The 24,805-nt window shown below is 38.8% G+C and overlaps 2 pseudogenes; both read left to right on the forward strand.

The window, feature by feature from the left end:
• LOC137744801 (ubiquitin C-terminal hydrolase 13-like) lies at positions 1-4,246 on the forward strand (annotated as a pseudogene).
• Positions 3,979-23,134, forward strand: LOC137744539 (ubiquitin C-terminal hydrolase 12-like; annotated as a pseudogene).
• The last annotated feature ends 1,671 nt before the right edge of the window (positions 23,135-24,805 follow it).

Here is a 24,805-nt window from a genome sequence, read left to right on the forward strand (position 1 = left end):
AGGTTGCAAAAGAGTTTGGCATACCTGTGCGGTTTCAGCGTTTCTGGATTTGGGCCAAGAGACAAAACCACACCTGTCGCCCCCATCGACCATTGACACCTGGGGAAGAATCACAATCAGTATGTACTTCACTGATTAAGCCCCCCTTAAACTCGGAGGCACTGCTCCTTGTTCCTTCGTAATTCATAATTCTCATTTTGTCTGAATTTTTGCTTTGCTGCGCCCGACTCTGAAGTTTTCAAGTTTATGAACTAATGATGTACGGTTATAACTTATAACTGCCAATTTCTCTTGCAAAATTGGATTTTAAAAAGTTCTTAATGCATATTCCGATGCTCATTATGCTTCCAGTGTTGGACGAGGCATTTTAAATGAGGTTATTATAGTACAAAAAAGGTTGATGGGCGGTGATAAACATTTTCTCTCAGATTTTGAAATGATTGATAGTGTTTAAGCTGTACATTGGTGCCAAGAAGAGCTAATGATGACCCCTTGTGTTTTACAGGTTGGACAATGTGGAGAGGTATCAAATAAAATGCACAAGAAGGAGCTAAAGTTGTTTTTGGAAGTAGAATTTGGGCCGGTAATCCAGTCTTACTAGATTCTTGTTATGACCTGTGTTTTGAGGCTTATTGTGGTTCCAATTGCTTTATGAAAGACATCATTTCTTACATTTTCTTGCTTGTATAAACTTTCCAGAATCTACGTCCTATTCCTCCTCCTGAAAAAACCAATGAAGATATCCTCCTTTTTTTAAAGCTTTATGAACCTGAGAAACAAGAACTACGGTATGGCTCTTTCTGCTCAGCCGAATAGTTCTCTTTTGACTCATGTTTGCTGATTTAAGTTTCTTTTCTGTTTCCAGTTTTGTCGGCAGGCTTTTCGTGAAGAGTTCTTCAAAGCCAGTAGATATTTTAGCAAAGTTGAATCAATTTGCTGGTTTTCCCCTTGATGAAGAACTTGAAATTTATGAGGTTGTTTCACATTAATTTTGTAGCATCAGCTGTGTCCTTAACTTAATATATGTACGTACACGTAGAATGTATATGTAAGTTTATAATTTGATGCATGCTTCGCTGTACCATTCTTCTACAAAAACTAATGTATGTGTTTGTCCTACGTTCAGGAAATAAAGTTTGAGCCTGTTGTCATGTGCGAACACCTTGATAAGATGTTCTCGTTTCGGTCGAGCCAGGTAATTGTTGCTATATTGCATGCTTGGTATGTTGTAAATATGTGTCTGCTATAAGATTTAAGTTTTACACTTTTATAGGTTTTTGGGTAGTTAATCTGTTGCTTTGCTTTTCCAGATTGGAGATGGGGACATTATATGCTTTCAGAAATCTACTCCGCTTGAAATAGACGAAGGATGTAAATACCCTGATGTTCCTTCATTTTTGGACTATGTGCTCGATCGCCGGGTACAGGCTGTGGAATTTTTTTTTCTTTTTCTGTTTTAGTTTAAATTAGATTTCATTATTCCATTAGTGGTTTTTCACCTCCTTTTACTTTGTTGTCAGTGTTTTTTATTTTATTTGATTTTATTTTTATATTGAATGATTTGATGCTATACAGGTTGTTCATTTCCATTCTTTGGAGAAACCGATGGAGGAGGATTTTTGTTTGGAATTGTTAGTACTTAATCATTGTCCCTCATAGTTGGACTGTCCATCATTGTTTTATTATTTGGTGCTAATGCTATAACTGTTTTTTTCTAATTTGTTGTTTTCTAGGTCAAAGCTACACACTTATGATGATGTGGTGGAGAAATTAGCTCACCGCATTGGTTTGGAAAATCCCACCAAAATCAGACTCACTGCACATAACTGCTATTCTAAACAACCTGAGCCCCAACCAATAAAATATCAGGGAGTAGAGCATTTAACAGAAATGTTAACTCATTACGACCAAGTAAGTGGCATCGTACGGAGCTTCCTATGTTGTTTTACTCTCACTCTCGTAAGCGTCCTGTTTCGTGGCCCGGGGGTGCTAATTATGCTTTTCCTTATGTAGACTCTGATATTTTGTACTATGAAGTCTTGGACATTCCCCTGCCAGAATTGGAAAGGCTAAAAACTCTAAAAATTGCTTTTCGTCATGCTACAAAAGATGAGGTCCGTGTGAATATTTGGTCGGCATCTTATGCTTATGAACGATTGTGCACATCATAATCTTGTGTAATTTGTTTACAGGTGGGGATTCACAGTATTAGATTGCCCAAACAGAGCACTGTTGGGGATCTGATTAATGTACTTAAAACGAAGGTGAAGTTTCTCTCTATCTATGCATTCCCATCTAAAAGTTTCTCCAATCGTATGAGAAGTCCTCTGTGTGTTTTTTGTTTTCATTGTTTGTTCAGGAATGCTAATGATGCTATAATATGTTACCTTCGCGCTGCAGAGCTTGTAAAAAATATTTGACCTTTAATTGAAAACTACTCTTTTTCCCTCCCTTCGACTGGTTTTTGTGCTTTCTGTCGTTTATAGTTTGTCAATAATGGATTACACTCAACTTGCAGTGGTGGTCATTACTTGACAAAAGTGGTAGAATTTGTTATCACCGCCTCTCAAACAGTTTTCTTATAATGGATCTTTCTCAATGTGTGGTGTACCTGAAACAGGTAGAGCTGTCTCATCCAAATGCAGAACTGCGACTGCTTTAGATTTTCTATCACAAGATCTACAAGGTAATTACTGCTGGTATGCCTGATGTATCAGCATGTTAGCAATTTTTTTCTGGTCTGAAGTGATTGTAGCATGCCCCTCTTGTGATGCTGATTTGGTATCATGATGCTTTTGCTTATTTTCAGGATCTTATTGTATATGAATCCCTTCTACTGTATAGGACTAATGTAATTTTGTCTGATGTAGCAGTAGCACTCATAATTCCTTGTGTTCTTTTTCAGATCTTCCCATACAGTGAGAAAATGGAGAATATTAATGACCAGTACTGGACTTTGCGCGCAGAGGAGGCGAGTCCCTTTTCCCCCTCTTCTTTATTAGTTTTATTTTGAAGAGTTTCTGGTTTAACTCTGTTGAAAATTTTTATATAGCTTTATGGGCAAGATTCGTAATTCTGTTTGTTTTCCCTTTCTGGATCAACATCCCTTCTACTGTATGGGATTGAATTGGATTCATGCGGCTGTCTTTTTTCTTTTTTTTTCTTGTGTATCAGATTCCAAAAGAAGAGAAAAACTTGGATCGCTATCGTCGCTTGATTCATGTTTACCACTTCACGAAAGTCACTGTATTGAACCAGATGGTAGAAGTAAACTATTTGACTACTGTTAGAGGTTTCGCCCAAATACTGTTGATTTTTCGAATCGGTCTTATATTCTTATTATTTGTACAATTTACAGAAAGTACAAAATTTTGGGGAACCTTTCATATTGGTTCTCCATGAAGGGGAAACTTTAGCTGAAGTTAAAAAAAGGATACAAAAGAAATTGCAAGTCCCGGATGAGGAGTTCTCAAAGGTACTTGACCCATGCCTTGTATTCTTTGGGATGGGGTAACTGGAGGAAAAGAGTGTTCCTTCGCTAGTATAAATGATCTTTTATTTTGCTTCCTTGTCGATTTCCCCATTTGTTGTGCAGTGGAAGTTTGCATTCTTGTCACTTGGTCGTCCAGAGTACCTACAGGATTCTGATATTGTTTCCAGACGATTTAAGGTGCATCTATGGTCTATCGCAACTCATGTCCGCCTTTGTTCTATATTATGTCTGCAGGCCAATCTAAACCATGTTTATGGGTATTGCCTAGGTGGATTTCTTTTTTAACTGCTAACATTTGAAATTTTGTTTTCTTCAGAGTGAAGATATTTTTCATGCATGCGAGCAGTACCTTGGGTTGGAGCACTCGGATAATGCTCCTAAGAGGGCTCACGCAGCAAATCAAGTAGGTTCAAGTACAAGCTCCTAAGAGGGCTACAGAACTCGAGGCTGAACTGGCCTGAGTAAAGGCAGAACGAGCTGAGGCAATGGCGGATCTAGAAACTGCGGTGGATGAAATGGAACCTCTTAAGCAGAGGTTCGCAGATAGCTCTTTAAAATCTGAAAACTTGATTGTGAGGCAGGCTACATTGACATTACAAAAGTGTGGCTCTGTTGGAACCTGGGCCGTCCTACAAGATGCACTGAAGAAGTACTTTTAAGTTTTAGAAATATTTGCTTTTCTGAATAAGCCCTTTCTTGGCCCAAAAGTTTGTATGAACACGTCGTAAGAAATTCAGGTAGCTTGTTTCCTCACATTGCTCGAGTCTGAATGGGAAGGAAGATTGTGCTGATGGGTGTTTTTCGTTTACACTCCTATCCCTCCTCGTTTGGTAACTCCGAAAAAATTGTGTTTTTGGCTTAATATGCGCCCTTCTAAAAGCGGATCTTTGTTTAACAACCACACATTGTCTAACCAACACTTCCTTGTGGAGGAGTAGCGGCCGATCTACCTCATAGCAGAAGGAATCGGAGCTAGACTTCGAAGTAAAAAATCCAAGATTTTATAAATTAATGAAGGAAAAACCAACGTGGTGGATGGGTCGAGCTTTGCTCTTGCAATCAGGTAGTTATGACTACCAGTTGGATATCTTGGTGGTAATGATAGGATCTTACATGGATATGTTGGGTCGAGCTTTGCTTTAGGGTTTTTGAAATATCTAGAAAATGAATTCTGGGTACTTTCATCCATTGAGTTTACATGTATATATATTTTCAAAGAGAACCCTAGCCCTATAAAACTAAGACTATAACTACAAATACAAATCCTCTTATATACATCAGATAACTACGTAGAAGTAGATGAAGCCTTATCAATTATATCGTTAACAAAATAAATGGTATTTGGTGTGCTGGTAGACGCACAATTGGAGGATCTACGAGCATAAAATTCACTTGGAAATTTGATAACTTTACGACTATGAACACCAGGAATGTCTACTCTGAAATCTTCATTGTTGGCGGTTATAAATGGTACCCTTTTTTTCTTCTTCCGCTAGAGATAGACCTTCATGTCGAAATTCGACTTACGAAACTGAAGTTGGTTTACTTTTCTTTTTGGTTGATTGGATTTTGAATTGCTTTGGTTTGATTGATCAGAAGGATACTAATATTTCCAAAGGGAAGCAACAATGTGGGCTGGTTTTCCGTCTCCTTAGTTGCTACTTGCTGCAGATTGTGGGACATTGCCATACGGGTGGAGTAGATATGATCAGTTCAGCTTGGCTGTAGTTAATCAGATCCATAGCAAGGATTCAGTAACAATGGGTATACTTCTTTATCAGTTTTAAATTTTTCTTTGAAATCTTCACTTGCAATTTTACCCCTTAAAAATCAAAGTAAGAAAGGCAGCTGCCTTACTGAAGTTTTTATGCTTATTCGTCATCTAACTGTTAGATATGATATTCTCTATTTTTGGTTGCATATATAAGTGGATGTCTTAAGTAAATGCATGTACCGTAGCCAAGTAATTAAGGGGTTTGAAAAGGTAAGAGAAAATTAGGGGATACAAGTGTAGATCACTAACAGAAAATTGCAGTGGAAACAAAGAAATTCTTGGGTTCAAATAGAATCGCCCTAGCTCTGTTGAAGGTTCTTAAAATTTTAATGCCTAATTGCCAAACAATGTTTTTGTGGTCTAGCATCAATCAAGTTTTGTTCAATTTTTTAGTATTTCCTAAACCTCGATTCCTGATTCTTTACATGGAGTTTCAGAAATACACCACCAGTTCAGTACAAGGGAAAGTAACCTTGGATTCACCTCCTTCATGCCTCTCATCGAGCTTTATGATCCTAGTAGGGGTTATCTGGTGAATGATACCGTCTTCGTTGAAGCTGAGGTTGTCTATACGTCTAGTTAATGCTACATCGAGCATAAGTTCTGTATTCAAGTGTACAACTAAGAGACTGAAGTCACTGAATTGACATTTTTTTAATTTCAGATCAGGACCATAAGGTTGAAGAACGAAGAAGAAGAGAAGGAAGACACAAGGAGATACAAGGCACAAGTGGACTGTTATACTCTTATTAAAGTGAAGACTTCTTGTACATAGCATTGCGTGTTTAGAAGTGCTACTAAGGAAATCATCAGAAAATTATGGAACAGCAGCCATGGCGGAAACTGGGTGGGGCTTTGCCGTGGAAGGAGGCGCAAAGGCATCTAGGCTTTTGTTTCCTTCTAAATTTTCATTTTTTTATTTATCAAGAGTGAAATTGAGATTCAATTCCAGCTATATAAAAGTGGTCTAACGTGGCAAACTTTGAATGGAAGTACCACGAATGATTTATAAGTTATGGAAGAACATTGTCCACCGCTCAAATTTAAAAGAGATGAATCATGAAAAGTGATGAAGTTTATATTATTTTATTTTCGATGCACAAGGAATTAATTTTAATTAAAATGTTTCATGATGATGAACTAATCTCCACTGAAAAATGAAACAAATAAATCCTTCGATCTCAGGATAGTTTGTCAATCAATATTTCAATTCTCTTGTGAAAAATGATTTTTAAAACTAATTAAGTAGATCAATTATAACTATATATGTGCCTGACGTTTCTTTGGGGATGAGGTTGAACCATCACTGTCTGCAATTTGTTTTGGGGATTGAATTTGAGAAAATGGACATCGGAAACGGGTTTAGAACGTCGAAATTAGCTTAGGAGGGTCCCCGCACGAAAACTCAAAAAGTCAACAGTCAAAGTCAACGTTGACCGTTGATTAGTCAAAGTCAAAAGTCAACATTGACCATTGACCCAGTCAACGGTCAACGGGTCAAAGTCAACGGGTCAAGGTCACGGGTTTGGGTTAGGATAAATGGGTTTAGGTTTTAGGTGGGCTGGGTTTGGGTTTGAAACCATACGGCCCAAAGGCCCCAATTAAAAAGGGTAATGGGTTTGGCTAACAGGCCCTAAGGCCTTTGGGTTTTTAAGGAAACAAAATAAAAATAAAAATGGAAAGGGTTAGGGTTTTGGGCCAAAGACCCAAACAGGCCTAAGGCCCGTGGGGGAATGGAGAATGGCCCGAAGGCCTGGGTGCACCGAAGGTGAACACCGGAGCTTTCACAGCTCAGGCCAACTTTAAACACGCAACGAGACCCCGATCTAGGTGCCAAAATGAAGCACTAGACGAGAGGAGTAGATTTATACCTTTGGTTCGCCGTAAAACGGTCTGTGGTGGCCTGAAAATCCCTCGGAAACCACACAACTCGCCGGAAATTTGGGTGAGCCTTCACCCGTGCCAAAAACACTCCAAAACCTTGGAAATAATGAACCCAAACTCAGTAAACACATCTAGGCAACGTCTAACATAAGAAAAAGGAAGAAATAAGGCTTACCTAACCGGAAAAACAACAAAACTCGCCGGAGGTGTTCATGTCCTCCCGGCGACGCGAGAAGGGGAGAGAGAGAGAGAGAGAGAGAGAGAGAGAGAGAGAGAGAGAGAGAGAGAGAGAGAGAGAGAGATGCAGTTGAATGGTGACGATGGTGACTCTCCTTGAGCTGGTGCAACTGTGGGTGTGTGTGTGTGCACTTTCACGGTGAAGAAGAGGGAGAGAAATGGGGGAGTTTCGAAGGAGAGAAGAAGGGTGCATACAAAACAAAACAAAAGAAAGGAAAAGAAGAAAGAAGGAAAGGGTGTCACGGCAGGTGGGGGGGGACAAAAGAGAAAAAAAGGGAAGGGAGTTGGGGTGCTGCCATGTGGCAGCCTAGGGATAGGATAACAATTTAAATTTTCAGATCTTGATTGGGTGACAAATTGAGGACTAAAGTGATAATTCTATAAATTTTTAGGAAGAATTACATAATTATCCTTATAAGCAGGGGTGGGTGTAACAATGATGAACTAATCTCCACTGAAAAATGAAACAAATAAATCCTTCGATCTCAGGATAGTTTGTCAATCAATATTTCAATTCTCTTGTGAAAAATGATTTTTAAAACTAATTAAGTAGATTGATTATAACTATATATGTGCCTGACGTTTCTTTGGGGATGAAGTTGAACTATCACTGTCTACAATTTGTTTTGGGGATGGACCATCCTTTTTGTCTTTTACCTCTTGACTTACTACCGTCTTTGTAAGTCTGGAGATGTAGAAAAGTAATTTGTAGTAAATAGCACTCTAAATTACTCATTCCTCACACCAATCACCTACTTGATATCTATATGGATAGAGTCATGAGAGTTGTTCCACTACTCAACTTTCTATGCATTGCGTCTATTACTCTTAGCTTATGCAATGGAAACCTGAATGTGCCTTGCCAACAAAATGAGAGACAAACACTTCTTATGTTCAAGAAAGATCTCAATGATTCTTCAAATCTGCTTTCCTCTTGGGTTGGTGAAGGCGATTGTTGCACTTGGGCCGGTGTTGCCTGCGACAATTTAACCGGTCATGTCCGTGAGCTCCACCTTGCTGGTTATTATGATGAAGTGACTCGTGAGGGCCATTGGCTGGGTGGTAAGGTAAATCATTTTCTACTCAATTTAAAGCATCTCACCTACTTGGACTTAAGCTACAATGCTTTTGGAGGACGACAGTTTCCCAGCTTTCTTGGTTCTCTTAAAGGTTTAAGGTATCTTAACCTCTCGCATGCAGGGTTCAACGGAACCATTCCTCATCAGTTGGGAAATCTCTCGAGCCTGCGTTATCTGGACCTTTCTTGGAACTTTGGTTCGAAGGTCAAGAATCTCGAATGGCTCTCCGGTCTTTCTCAGTTGAAACATCTTGACATGAGTCGTGTAGATCTTACCAGGGCATCTCATTGGTTACAAGTCAACACACTCCCTTCTCTCATGGTCGAGTTACATTTGTCTGATTGCGAACTTTATCACATGCCAAGTGGTATTGCGAACTTGACAAGTCTTAAAGTTCTTGATCTGTTCCGTAACCATTTGAACTCTACCTTAGGTATTTGGTTTACATCCAAAAGTTACGGCAGACGGAATTTATTTATATGGTCAAGTTTCTCAAGGCGTGGACCTGGAAAAACAGATTGGAAAGGACATATATTTTGACCTTTTGGACCATGACAAAATTCGTAGTTTTCCTACTGAAAAACAGACGCTCTTTTGGCAGTTCAAGGTACAAACAGTAGTACCTCAGATTTCTGAATTCAGCTGTTATTACTATTAGAATTCTAATTTTGAAATGGTTCACAGGAGGAAGTTGCAAAAGAGTTTGGCATACCAGTGCAATTTCAGCGCTTCTGGTTTTGGGTTAAGGGAAAAAACCAAACATATCGCCCTTGTCGACCATTGACATCCAAGGAAGAATCACAATCTGTATTTACTTTACACTTCATAACTTTTTATAAGATTTTCACAGTTATAGGGCATTTAAACTTGGAAGTCGGCTCCTCATGAATCTGTTTTATCTCTAATATATTTGTTGTTCCTTTGTGAGCTTATAATTCTTATTGTTTCTCGCCTCTTACTTTTTCCCACCTTGTTTTAATGGCAAACGTTTGCTTCGTTGCCTCTTGGACAAATGCTGGATAGAAGAAGATACATACATATATATATATATATACACACACACATATATCCTCTCTCAAGATACACACACACATATATCCTCTCTCTCTCTCTCTCACTCCCCTAAAAGTGTTCATGGGAAACACCTCTGTGGTGTTTTAAATGAAGTTATTTTACAAGAAAAAAATGTGTTGGTCACTGATAAAATTTGATATCATATTTTGAAATGATTGATAGTGTTTGGAAGTGCACAGCACAGCGTGGTTGACGTGTGCACTTCACAATTGGTCGATGTAATTCTTGCAAGCTACTGACGACCCCTTGTGATTTTTAGGTTGAACAATTGAGAGGGGTATCAGCTAAATTTCACAATGGCTACCTAAATTTGTTTTTGGAAGTAGAATTTGGCCGGTAATTCTCTCTTATCTATTGTTGTGTCCCCTGGTCCGAGACTTATTACAATTTCGAAAGAGATATTTTCTAACAATTTTATTGCCCCTATAAAATGCTCCAGGATCTATGTCCTATTCCTCCCCCTCGTAAAACCAAGGAAGATATCATGCTTTTCTTTAAGCTTTATGAACCTGAGAAACAAAAACTACAGTACTTCTGGATCATTCTGCTGGGTTTTATACTATCTGCTTCCGGTTCACATTTGCTGATTTAAGTTTCTTTTGTGTTACCAGTTTTGTTCGTAGGCTTTTTGTGAAGAGTTTAGCAAGCCAATAGAAATTTTAGCAAAACTAAATCAACTGGCTGATTTTGCTCCAGAGGAAGAGATTGACCTTTGTGAGGTCTGTTTCACATTAATTTTTTGAGCATCAGCTGTGCACACATATGCATAATGTATCATGTATGTATGCCTGTTATTATTATTTGATACATTCTTCGGTATAGCGCCTTCAAAACTAATTATATCCGCTTTTGTGCTACATTCAGGAAGTATCGTTTGAGCTTTATATTCCTTCATTTGTCTCGTTTCCTTTTAGCATTTAAGTTTCTGCTTTTTCTTGATCGTCGTTTTCTGTTTTCTCTTTTGTTCAATAAGAGCATTGGTTGTCGTTGGGTAGTCATGTACACCCAAGGGTTTCAGTTAGAAATTATTATTGTTGGAGTTAATGTACTCTGGTTTCAACTTCATAGTCCTTGGGTGATGCCATTTGAACGTAATCATTCTAAGTAATCACCCTAATATTGTTTATTATGAGGATTTTAATTCCGATTTTACTTCTTGAAATATCAAAACTACAAAAATAATTCTTCCACCCCTTTCTTTCTAACATCTTGGCCGATGGCAGCAGCCCCATAGCCTGGCCATGTGCCCAATGGTGATTTTGTTTGGAACTTTTGAAGTTTGATAAAGAAGGAAAAGAAAAATTATGGAGTAAAACGCACCAACGGATGTTAGAACTTAATTGAAAAACAATAGATTAGTCCTTCTATAGGTGTCTAGATGTCAAATATAGGAAGAATTTACTTGGATACAGTGTGCAATTAAACAATTATGGGCAGATTGAATTTTAGGTGATGGAAAGGCTGAGCATATTAAATCAAGGGTTTCATTTAGTAAGGGATGAGCTTGAGGTTGGACTGTCGACCTTGTGAAAATTGGCGTGGTATGCTGTAAAACATTAATTTGAAATGACTGTAACGGTGTAAGCATAACCTAAAAAATATTAACCATATTATAAAACTTATTGTATGATGTTGCAGAAACGGAACACCAGTTCAATGCAAGAGAAAGTGAATGGGGATTCACATCATTCATGCCTCTTGGTGATCTTTTTGACCCTGGTAGGGGGTATCTGGTGAACCAAACAGTTGTGATTGAAGCTGAGGTTGCTGTCAGTGAGGTTCCTGATTATTGGTCATATTATATTGGGCTTAAGAATCAGGCAGCAACTGTTGTTATTGTAAGCTAAACATGAATTCTCTTTTGAATTTTATATGCACGATCTTAATTTTGGAGTTACTTACCAGGCTGCGCGTCATATGCCAACAACTGAGAACGACATGCCTTCAGGAAGCATCCCTATGGCACTACAACGTCTATTCTATAAACTTGGATACAGTGAAAGTAGTGTTGCAACCAAAGAATTGACCGAGTCTTTCGGATGGGATACAAATGATTTGTTTGTGAAAAATGACGCGCAGGAACTTAATATTGTTCTTAGCGAAAAGCTTGAAGATAAAATGAAGGTATGGGAACTGTTGTGGAGGGTACAAATACAATACAGGAGGAGGAGGGAACTAGTGGTTTTACATTATTTCCTCTTCCACTTTGATTTTTAATATATGGTTCTCACAACGTTATATTTTAAGTTATGATTGGATGCCGTCCTTAGTTTTTTCTTTCGATCAAGTCGCTTGCTGAAGTTACTATCTCTCACATATATTTCTTTGCAATGCAAATTTTAAAGTATTGCTCTCAAGGAATATTTTGGATATTTATTCCAGGATGCTAAGAAGGGCATTCTGTTTATTGACTTCCCTCCCATTCTTCAACCTCAGCAGAAGCGGTTTGAGTGTGATTTTATGCGGAACACTGGTTAAGGTTTGTACAATTGTACTGGAAGCTCATCTTCCTGCTTCAACTTCATCTGTGCTTTATTACATGGAGCATTGAAAATGTAACATTTTAGTACTAAGGTTAAGCTTCGTACTCGAAAACCAAATTGTAGCACATAAAAATTGTTTCTTTAAAATTTTTGTATGTCCACGTGAAGGACTTGAGCTTACCTAATGTTTTTCAATCTTACTTTGATTTTAATTTTTCTTCATTATTGCATGGTAAAACCCTAATTGTATTGTGTTATTTTTTATTTTTTATTTTTCCAAAAAAATCTTCATCGTTAACTTTCTTTTTCGCCACCAGTTTAGTTGAACTTTCTCAATCCAGTGCATTTATTTATTTATTTGAATTTATATAAACTATCCTAACAATAACTCTTGGGCAACAATTGTCTGTTCAGTGCGATAATGACATTTCTTGTATGGAAAGAAAATTAGTTAGCATGGTGACAATATTGTATTATTGTTTTTTGCAGATAAATGTTCGCTTTGAATTTCCTCTTGAACTTGACCTTGACAGGGAGAATGGAAAGTATATCACCTGAATCACATAGCAGCGTTCGCAACCTTTACACTCTTCATAGCTATCCAACCATAACAGTAGTATTAAAGAAAAATCCTAATGAAATGTATGAAAGACGGTTACTCAAATCTGCTTTTGCATCTTCATGTAACGCGTAGCTTCATAGATTTTACTATGTAACTGGTTACTTACTGTGATAATTATTTACTGTTGCAGTGTCTTGGTTCATAGTGGTGGGGTGCATGATGGACGTTACTTGTCTTCACAAGGCCAACCCTCTCTGACCAGTGGTATGGAACTCCTGGAATCAAGTCTCTCAGTAATTGTATCTCGCATACAGATAAACACGTGCTCATGCACACACACATACATTTACAACACTGCTCTTTTACTTTGCTTCTTATTATTATTATTATTTCTTTAACGTATATATTTTTTTATCTTTCTGGTTCATATGAGCTGTGTTTGTTGGGATCTCTGTTTCTCACCATTACTCGGTTTACCTGACAACCGTAAAGAAAGCACCTGTTCTGTTATAGGCATTTTTTCAAGTATTACTTTATTTGGATTTTACGGATGACTATGAGTGCTGTCGTGCCTGCATTTCATATATGTTCATAACTTGTCAGCTGATGTAATTTCTGTTAGACCAAGTCATCCAGCTCATGTTTAAACTCTAAAGTGCCTGCCATCATTACAACTATAGTGGACATGTGATTGCTGACTCATGGACAGCAGGGAGGGCAGTAACCTGGACAGAAGGAATACTGCACTGGCTGCAATATTCCTTGACAACATGGGCAGCAAGCACGCCTGTTTTTAGTTTATTGTGTGTGTGTGTGTGTAAGATGTATATAAAACATCTAACTGTCCTTTTTGTAGTAGATATATAAGATCCTTCCTGTAAGGCCGAATAAGAATGAGTGAATGATTTATTGAGATCAGAAATTATAACATGGTATACTGAGCCTTTCTGTCTAACGACAAAAGATCCTTGTTTTTTTTTTTCTTCCGCATCACTGTTTCCATGGCTGAAACTAATAATGTCAACCCTATTTTTCCCCCTCCTGCAACTTCATCCGTCAATCCCTTCTCCTCTTCCATGACTACCATAGTGAATATTAAGCTTGATCGTGCCAACTATCCTCTATGGTTGGCGCAGATTTTGCCAATACTGAAGAGTCGTGACCTGATGGGTTACGTCGACGGCTCTCTGGACTGTCCTCCGAAACACTTGGCTGGAAATACTGCTGTCAATCCGGAGTATGTTACATGGGTGCAACGCGATCAAATGGTTCTGAGTTGGATCAATGGCTCGCTGACTGCTTCCGTTCTAGCAACTGTTGCCAGCAAACGCACATCTCGTGCGTCATGGGAGGCTCTTGAGCAGCGTTACGCATCCACTTCTCAGAATCGCATTCTCTTTCTGCGCAATGAATTGCTCCTGACCAAAAAAAGGCGATCTCTCAGTAGCTGATTACTTGGATCGTGTCAATGCTATTTCCGATAATCTTGCCCTCGCCGGACAACCAGTAAGTGATAATGAACTGGTTCAAATTATTCTTAATAACCTTGGACCTGCATTCGAGATGACTGTCAATGCAGCTCAGGCACGTGATACTCCGATCACGTATCCAACCCTTGAAGCCCTCCTTTTGACCACGGAGAGGCGCATGATGGAACAAACTGTACCTATGGTGGAAGCTACTCCAGTCAATGCTTTTGTAGCTGCAAGAGGACGTGGTGGACGTTCTCGTGGAAATGGACGTGGTGGTTTTCCGTCCAATCGAGGTGGTGCTTCGCCTATCAACCAGCGAGGTTTCTTTCCTCGCAACACTAATCAGCGTAATCCTGCCATTAATGGGGAACGCTTCAATACAAGTGGAGAGCGAATCACTTGTCAAATTTGTGGTAAGCCTGGCCATCCTGCTTTAGATTGTTATCAGCGCATGAATGGTGCTTATGAATGACGTATTCCAACCAAACGTCTTACTGCTATGGCCTCTTCACCCATTACTTTGAATCGACAACAAAATGGCACCTGGTTACTGGACACAGGAGCTAATGCCCATGTCACTCCTGATATTCAAAATCTGGTAAATCCAAAGGAGTACAATGGTAATGAGAATATCGGTGGTGTAGGTAATGATACTGGCCTTTCCATTAAACATTATGGTTCAAATAAAATCAGTACTAAGGCTTGCTCATTTGAACTAAACAATATCCTTCATTGTCCATCCGCCTCCACTAGCCTTATTTCTGCCCATAAATTCACTCTTGATAACCATTGCTACCTACTAATATTTCCTCATTTTTTCCTTGTCAAGGACCTCAAGACCCAGAAGACGCTTTTCCAAGGGAGATGTGAGAATGGGTTATACCCATTTCCAGGTGGCGGTGGATTACCCCAGTATCCTATGTCAACATTCTTAGGTGTTAGAGTCTCAGCCAAAAAATGGCATTCTCGTCTTGGTCATCCTGCGTCTTCAATTATTAAGCTTTTAATTTCAAATAATCAAGTACCAAGTCATGGTACTGCCGATGTACTGTTTTGTGATTCTTGTCCTTTGGGCAAGAGTACCAAACTTCCTTTTAGCAAGTCCGAGTCTGTGTCTCACTCTCCTTTGGAACTTTTGCATTCCGATGTGTGGTGTTCACCAGTTATATCAATTGAAGGTTTTCGTTATTATGTTTTGTTTGTCGATGATTTTTCTCGCTATTCTTGGATTTTTCCCATGAAACACAAATCTGAAGTATTTGGCATTTTTGTCACATTTAAGGCGCATGTTGAAAAAATGTTTAACACATTCATTAAAACCCTTCAATGTGATGAAGGTGGTGAGTATAAGAGTCAAGCCTTTAAACAGTTTCTTGCGACTCAAGGTATTTCCCAACGGTTTTCATGCCCTAAACATCCTGAGCAAAATGGAATGGCGGAACGAAAACATCGCCACATAGTCGAAACTAGTGTTGTCATGCTTTCTCATGCCCACATCCCTGACAAATATTGGTTTGATGCCTGTTTGACAGCCACATATCTAATTAATAGGTTACCAACTAAGGTTTTGTCAAACAAATCTCCATATGAAAAGCTATTTCATCGAAAACCGATTTATGTATCCTTTAAAGTCTTTGGGTGTAAATGTTTTCCTTGGTTGACACCCTATGCCAAACACAAACTTCAACCCAAGTCTAAGTCTTGTGTTTTCTTAGGATATTCGTTGAATCACCAAGGATACAAGTGTTTGGATTTATCCACGAGACGAGTGTATTTGTCTCGCCATGTATTATTCGATGAGGATTCCTTTCCCTTCCAGGAACTTACATCTCTCAAGGAAAACGTCTGCACAAAAGGTATCTCTCCACCCTCTGAGCTTCTCTTTCATTTTTCAGATCCTCTCCCTGGTACACCAACTAACCACAGTCTAGCCCCACCCAATGTCCAACCCGCCACTACAACTAGGTTCCCAGATACTCCACCACTAAATGAACCACCTGCTCCTACTCCCAATCTTGCCCCCATTACCAGTTCTCGTGAACCTCTCCCAAACCAAGATGAGCAAGAAATAGTTGCTGCTGTCCCTGTGAACCCAACTCCGTTACAACCCTGTGATCCCGTGCTGATTCCTGACCCCCCCTCTCATCCATCCTATGACCACTCGGTCTAAAGCTGGGATACAAAAGCCAAACCCGAAATATGCTTTGTATGTTAATACTGACACTCTGGTGGCAGAACCAACATGTTTAAGTCAGGCCATAAAGCATAAAGAATGGAGGAATGCAATGGCTCAAGAATTCAGTGCCTTGCAGCGCTGTGGTACGTGGACTCTTGTGCCTTACCATCGTGCCATGAACTTATTGCCAAACAAGTGGGTTTTCAAGATTAAACGACGTGCAGATGGCTCGATTGAGCGCCATAAGGCTAGGCTTGTGGCTAATGGCTTTCATCAACAATCCGGGATCGACTATACGGAGACCTTTAGTCCAGTTGTCAAGCATAGTACCATTAGACTTGTGTTGAGTCTGGCAGTTTCACGGAGGTGGCACGTTCGACAATTGGACGTTCAGAATGCATTTTTGCATGGGTATTTGAATGAGGATGTGTACATGAAGCAACCACCAGGTTTTGTTGATAACCAGTATCCTAACTATGTTTGTAAACTACAACGTAGTTTATATGGTTTAAAACAGGCGCCTAGGGCCTGGTTTCAACGATTTTCTGAGTTTCTCCTTCAATTAGGGTTCCAAGAATCCATGTGTGACTACTCCTTGTTTGTTTTTAATCAAAAAGGAGTTTATTTGATTTTGCTTATTTATGTGGATGACATATTGCTCACAGGAAACAACACTACTCAAATGGCATGGTTGATCACGAAGCTTAGCACCTTGTTTTCCATGAAAGACTTGGGTCCCCTTAGTTATTTCTTGGGCGTTGAAGCCACTTACGTTGGTCACAACCTGCATTTGACTCAATCCAAGTATGCTCTGGACTTGCTTGAGCGAACGAAGTTTAAAGATGCCAAGCCAATTTCCACTCCAGTTTCTACAGGCCAAAAATTGAGTGCTTATGTTGGTGAACCCTACAAACATCCTGAGCAATATCGTAGTGTCGTTGGTGCGTTGCAATATTTAACCATCACGAGACCGGATCTCTCATATGCTGTTAACCAGGTGTGCCAATTTATGCACTCCCCCAAGGACACTCATTGGATGGCAGTGAAACGTATCCTGCGATATTTAAAGGCCACGTATGATCATGGTCTTGTCTATAAACCTGGAGATATGCAACTGCATGCTTTTTCTGATGCCGACTATGCGGGCAATCCTGATACCCGTCACTCTACAGGAGGTTTTTGTATTTATTTGGGGTCCAATCTGGTGTCTTGGAGCTCAAAGAAACAGAAGACTGTCTCTCGGTCAAGTACAGAAGCTGAATATAGGCAACTAGCCTACACGGCTGCTGAGCTATCTTGGTTCAGGTCACTATTCAAAGACCTTCATCTGCATCTTCTTCTTCCCCACATATGGTGCGATAATGTCTCTTCCATAGCCTTAGCTTCCAATCCAGTATTTCATTCACGGACAAAACACTTAGAGGTCGATTATCACTATGTCCGTGAGAAGGTGGTTCGAAAGCAGCTTCTGATACATTTTATTTGTTCTCAAGATCAACTCGCTGATCTGTTTACAAAGGGCTTGTCCTCCTCGTGTTTCAAGCTTTTGGTGTCCAAGCTTCCAGTTGTTTCTCGGCCTGTCAGCTTGCGGGGGGCTGTTAGACCAAGTCATCCAGCTCATGTTTAAACTCTAAAGTGCCTGCCATCATTACAACTATAGTGGACATGTGATTGCTGACTCATGGACAGCAGGGAGGGCAGTAACCTGGACAGAAGGAATACTGCACTGGCTGCAATATTCCTTGACAACATGGGCAACAAGCACGCCTGTTTTTAGTTTATTGTGTGTGTGTGTGTGTGTAAGATGTATATAAAACATCTAACTGTCCTTTTTGTAGTAGATATATAAGATCCTTCCTGTAAGGCCGAATAAGAATGAGTGAATGATTTATTGAGATCAGAAATTATAACAATTTCTCCTTGCTTGTTTTAGGTAAAAGTTTGATGATGAACATGTGACAAAAGTGGATGTGAAGAGGGCTTTAGAAGAGCAGTATGGTGGTGAGGAAGAGGTAGTTTAGTTTTGGCTGTATCCCAACTGCTATAACTCTCAATTTAAAGTTACTGAATTGTCAATTGACCTTTTGTTGTTTTCTTTCCACCAGTTGCCACAGACCAATCCTGGCTTCAATAATACTTCTTTCAAATTTACAAAATACTCAAATGCATTCATGCTTGTGGATATACGGGCAGATGCAAAAGCAGATTTGAGTAACCGTCTTCCATATTTTGAGATAAGGACAAAACAATATGTAACGTGGATGAGAAAGACATAGCTGAACATCTAAGGGTAATGGAACATCAAGCATAAGTTCTTATTGCAGCGTCCAACTAAGAGATCGAACTGCCATTCTGTGTTTCATTTCATATAAGGTTGAAAAAAGAACAAGAAGAGAGAGAGGAAAAAAGGAGGTATAAGGCACAGGCACACCTCTATACTGTTATTAAGGTAAAGATTTCTAGTTTATGCCTGTTCAGAATCTTCAAATGTGCTACTACAGGTAGTTGGTGTACCTAAAACAATAATAGCCAAATTTATTTATATTTTGAGCTTGTTCGAGATGAGGACCGGGCAGCACAAATTGGAAGGGATGTATATTTTGACCTTGTTGATCATGACAAAGTTTGTATATTTTGTGCATTTTTGTCTTTATCCCTTGCTCCATTTTTGGGCTTATGGGAGATTTTGAGGGCAAATAGTTATGAATTCTGTTTTATTAATTATTAGAATCCTAATTTGGAAATGGCTAACAGGAGGAGATTGCAAAAGAGTTTCGCATACCAGTGCAGTTTCAGCGTTTCTGGATTTGGGCCAAGAGACAAAACCACACATATCGCCCCAGTCGACCACTGACACCTCAGGAAGAATCACAATCAGTATGTACTTCACAATTCCTACCCTTGAAAGAATTTTCTATTCAAGCATAAACTTGGAGGCACTGCTCCTTGTTCCTTTTGTGATTCATACTTCTCATTGTGTCTGAATTTTTACTTTAGGTCCGACACTGAAGTTTTCAAGTTGATGAAGAAATGATGTATGCTCATAACTGTCAATTTCTCTTGCGACATTGGAATGTAAAAAGTTGTTAATGCATATTTCGATAATCATTTTGTTTCCAGTATTGGATGAGGCATTTTAAATGAAGTTATTATTGTAAAAAATGGTTGATGGGCTGTGATAAACATTTGATCTCAAATTTTGAAATGGTTGATTGTCTTTTAGCTGTACATCAGTGTCAAGAAGAGCTAATGACAACTTAAGAGGGGTATCAAGTCAGCACAGTGCGGAGCTAAAGTTGTTTTTGGAAGTAGAGTTTGGACCGGTACTCCAGTCTTACTATATTCTTGTTATGACCCGTGTTTTGAGGCTTATTGTAGTTCCAAGTGCTTTATGGAAACCATGATTTCTTATATTTTCTGCTTGTATAAGTTCTCCAGAATATACGCCCCATTCCTCCGCCTGACAAAACCAAGGAAGATATCCTTCTTTTCTTCAAGCTTTATGAACCTGAGAAACAAGAACTGCAGTATGGCTCTTTCTGCTCAACCAGTAGAGATTTTAACAAAGTTGAATCAACTTGCTGGTTTTTCCCGTGATGAAGAACTTGAAATTTATGAGGTGTGTTTCACATTAATTTTGTAGCATCAGCTGTGTCTTAACTTAATATATACGTACATTAGAATGTACATGTAAGTGTATAATTTGATGCATACTTTGCTGTGGCATTCTTATGCATACACTTATGTACGTGTTTGCCCTACATTCAGGAATTAAAGTTTGAACCTTCTGTCATGTGTGTAGACCTTGACAAGATGACCTCTTTCAAGTCGAGCCTGGTAATTGTTGCTATATTGCACGCTTGCAATAAGATTTAAGTTTTAAGCTTTCATAGGTCTGTTGCTTTCTTTTCCAGATTGAAGATGGGGACATTATATGTTTTCAGAAATCAACTCTGCTTGAAATTGAGGAAGGATGTAAATCAAACTCACTGCAGATAACTGCTATTCTCAACAACCTAGGGCCGAACCAATCAAATGTCGGGGAGTCGAGCATTTAACAGAAATGTTAACTCATTACGATCAAGTAAGTACATTGTGTTGATCTTCTCTGTTGTTTAACTCTCTCTCATAAGCATCATGTGGTGCGGGTACTAATTATGCTTTGAATTTGACAGAGCTCTGATATTTTGTACCATGAAGTCTTGGAAATCACCCTGCCAGAATTGCAGTGCCTGAAACATCTAAAAGTTTCTTTTCATCCTGCTACAAAAGATGAGGTCCGTGTGAAATATTTGGTCGGCTTCTTCTGCTTATGGACGATTGTGCACATCATAATCTTGTGTAATTTGTTTACAGGTGGGGATTTACAGTATTATATTGCCCAAACAGAGCACTAATGTGGATATGATTAATGTACTTAATAGGAAGGTGGATTTCTCTTTATCTTCGCATTCCATGTATTATCCATGACTTCCCATCTAAAAGTTTCTGCCAATTGTATGAGAAGTCCTCTGTGTGTTTTTGTTTTTCATTTTTTGTTCAGGAAAGCTAATGATGCTTTCATACATTACGTTAGCGCTGCAGAGCCTTTAATTGATTGAAAACTACTCTTCTCCCTCCCTTCTACTGGTTTTTGTACTTTCTGTCCTTTATAGTTGCCAATAATGGATTGCACTCAACTTGCACTGGTGATCATAACTTGAAAAAAATTGGTAGCAATTGTTATCAGCGCCTCTTAAACAGTATTATGGATCTTTTTCAATGTATGGTGTACCTGAAACAGGTAAAGCGGTCTCATCCAAATGCAGAACTACGACTGCTTGAGGTTCTCGATCACAAGATATAAAAGGTAATTACGACTTGTATGGCTGCTGTATCGGCATGTTAGCTTTTTTTTTTTTCTTCTGGTCTTAAGTGATTGTAGCCTGCCCCATTTGTGATGCCGGTTAGGTATCATGATGCTTTTGCTTATTTTTCCCAAGGATCTCATTGTGTCAGAATCCCTTCCACTGTATAGGACTTAAGTAATTTTGTCTGATGTAGCACTCAGAATTCCTCGTGTTGTTTTTTAGATCTTCCCAAACAGTGAGCAAAATTAAGAATATTAATTACCAGTATCGAAGTTTGCGTGCGAAGGAGGCAAGTTCCTTTGCCCCCTCTTCTTTATTTAGTTATATTTTAAAGAGTTACTAGTTTTATTCTGTTGAATTTTTTATATAGTTTTATGCGCAAGATTTGCAATTTGTTTGTTTTCCTTTTCCGGATCAACATCCCTTCTACTGTATAGGATTGAATTGGACTCATTGTACCAGTGTTCTTCATGTGGCAGTCTGTTTTTTTTTCCCTTGTGTATCAGATTCCAGAAGAAGAGAAAACATTGGGTCTCTATGATCGCTTGATTCATGTTTTCCACTTCACGAAAGTCGCGGTATTGAACCAGATGGTAGAAGTAAACTATTTGATTACTGTTAAAGATGGTTTTACCCAAATACTGTGATTTTTCGAATCGGTCTTATATTCTTATTATTTGTACATTTTACAGTACGTACAAAATTTTGGGGACCCTTTCTTGTTGGTCGTCCGTGAAGGGGAAGCTTTAGCTGAAGTTAAAATAAGGATACAAAAGAAATTGCATCTCCAGGGCACTTGACCCCCCACCTTATATTCATTGGGATGGGGTCAGTAGAGGAAAGAAGTGTTCCTTACTAGTATAAATGATCGTTTATTTTGCTTCCTTGTCGATTTCCCTCTCGTTGTGCAGAGGAAGTTTGCATTCTTGCGACTTGGTCGTCCACAGTACCTGCAGGATTCTGATATTATTTCCAGACGATTTCAGGTGTATCTATGGTCTATCGCAACTCTTCATGTTATGCCTGCGAGCCAATCCAAACTATGTTTATGGGATTGCCTAGTTGGTTTTTTTTTTAAAGTCCAATATTTTAATCCCTTGAGCCAGGTCGGAGCCCATTCGGAAGGTAAGCTCTTCCAATTCTGGCTTCTCCATTCACAAGGCTTGAACTCGAGACCTTGCTTACGGGGAACAATCTCCTTACCACTTGAACCACCAAACGTTGGTGTTGATGGGTATATTTCGTTTATGCTCCTACCCCTCATCGTTTGCTTACTCCCAAAAAATTTGTGTTTTTGGCTTTGTCTGTGTCTTGCTAAAAAGCCAATCTTTGTTTAACAATCACACATTGTCTAACCAACTCTTTCTTGCGGAGGAGTAGCGGCTGATCTACCTCATGGTAGAAGGAATTGGCAGAGTGACACGCCCCGACCCCGAGGTCCTGGAGACATCGAGATGGTCACGTGCTGGCCGACACCCGAAGGGTGACGAAAGCCATTTAATTTAAACAAAAGCTGAGAAAATAAGCTAAAATATGCAATAGGGGCTAATTACACAAATAAAAGTTCAACTTCTAAGTATTGAAATTAGGTAAATAGATGACACGTCCAGAGCATAAGTCTATCACCGAGTACAAGTAGAAACTAAGATAGAGAAGTGCTATTACAATAGATGGCGAAACGGAGCGAATATAGCACAATATCACTGGTAGGGGAATGCCTCGTAGCTCAGATCGTATTCCTCGTTCATAGGTCCTGAATGTGGCGCAAAACAAACATGAGTGGACCAAGTTGATACATATACATAATAAAACAGTTATCAACGTACTAACCCTCAGGTTTTATGAAAACACAATTATAATGCTAAACATAGGTTTTTCCGAAATCTAAAATGTTGTGCAATGTCTCAAATCATAATTTGCATAAATAATAAATACTAGTGAATGTCCGATAACTCTTCAGGCCCCATGCCGGCTTCCCGTCTCTGAGCAAACAGACAGAGGAAAATACGCTTCAGGCCCCATGCCAGCTCCCGGTCCCTGTGCTAAATAGCCAGAGGAAACACACTCCAGGCCCTATGCCAACACCAAACCGTCGCCCGGGACAGACCAGATCTATCCCTACGTCCCGTAGCGAAAAGGACCACTAGGTAAGTATAAAACCAGTTAACATACATATATTGAAGATCAACTTCATAGTATAAAGTCATCCATCATCTATATTACAAAGAGGTGTTCTAAACATGTTTTAAATATCATATTGTCATCCATCAGATATTCTATAAGAACATGGGTTATAGGAAAAATAGTAATAATTCAAACTAGCCTCAGTAAGTATGTTATCTCAAAGCGTTTCGTAAAACATAATTGTGAAATCATGCTTTTCTATGTATGCATTTCTACCATTAAAACATGCATTTTTAGAAGGGGTCCACTCACCGTACACTGTTGGTGCAAACCGTACCCAACAGGAATAACGGAAGCACTGCTATGAATCGCACCTAATCACACAAATGGTACCTTCAATCAAACTCTACTCAAACAATTGAATTTGGGAAAACGGACATCGGAAACGGGTTTAGAACTTCAAAATTAGCCTAGGAGGGGTCCGCACGAAAACCCAAAAAGTCAACCCCGAGGTCAAAGTCAACGGTCAACGTTGACTGGTCAAGTCAAAAGTCAACCGTCAACGGGTTATGGGTCAACCCGATTTAGGATTTGGGTATTGGATTCGGGTTTGGGCCCTAGGGTTTGGGTTAGGAAAATGAGTTTAGATTTTAGGTGGGCTGGGGCGGGTGTAACACAGAGTATGCAAGCTAGACTTTAAAGTAAAAAATCCAAGGTTTTATAAATTGACGAAGGAAAAACCAACGTGGTGGATGGGTCAAGTTCCGCACTTGCAGTCGAGTTGTTATGACTACTAGGTGTTAGACGAAATGGCTCAATAAAACTTTTTTTGGTTGATATTATGACCCTATTAACTAAACAATCTGACTCTGCCACTTTCTCTATGTATATATTCAGATTTTAAAATGAAAGAAAGAGAAGTTGGAAAGAAATGTGAGAGAAAATGGGAGTTTTTTTTTTCTTAAATAAAAAGTGCTACGACTACATGTTAGTGAGGTTTGAAAAAAAAAAAATACAACGAAGTTTGATTTGGGCGGAAACTTTATTCTTTTTTAACAAACGATATTATCTACATTAAGGGGGTGAGAGAGTGGGGGAGTGGGTTAAGGCTCACAATGGGCAAGCATAATAATGTGGTTCAAATTTGCCTTTGTTAAGAATCAAATCCAAAACCTCCCACTTATCAGTAAAAAAAAATACTATTAGACCATATTACTAAATAACAATTTGGGTGGAATTATATACTATATTTCATTTTTTGATGGAATACTAAACCGTCTTTTCGCTTTTTTTACAATTGATAAAGAAAATTTAATTAATAAGTAGTTTTGAAAATAAGTATTATATTCATTAATAAGGTAGAACACGTACAAAAAAAGGAGATAGGATGCTAAAAATAAGTCTCGATAAAAACTTTGACAGAAATTTTAACCCATTCTAAGAATTTTTTATTTATTAATAAGTAGTTTAAATAACTTTTTCAGACTGAGCGGTGGATTGTATAAAACTGAGAGAAGTTTAATACCAATTGTGCACAATTATTATAATTTATGACATCACCCACTTTAACAAAAGCTTGAATACCAGTGTACGAGGA

Source organism: Pyrus communis, chromosome 9, assembly GCF_963583255.1.
Source record: "Pyrus communis chromosome 9, drPyrComm1.1, whole genome shotgun sequence".
Lineage (NCBI taxonomy): Eukaryota > Viridiplantae > Streptophyta > Magnoliopsida > Rosales > Rosaceae > Pyrus > Pyrus communis.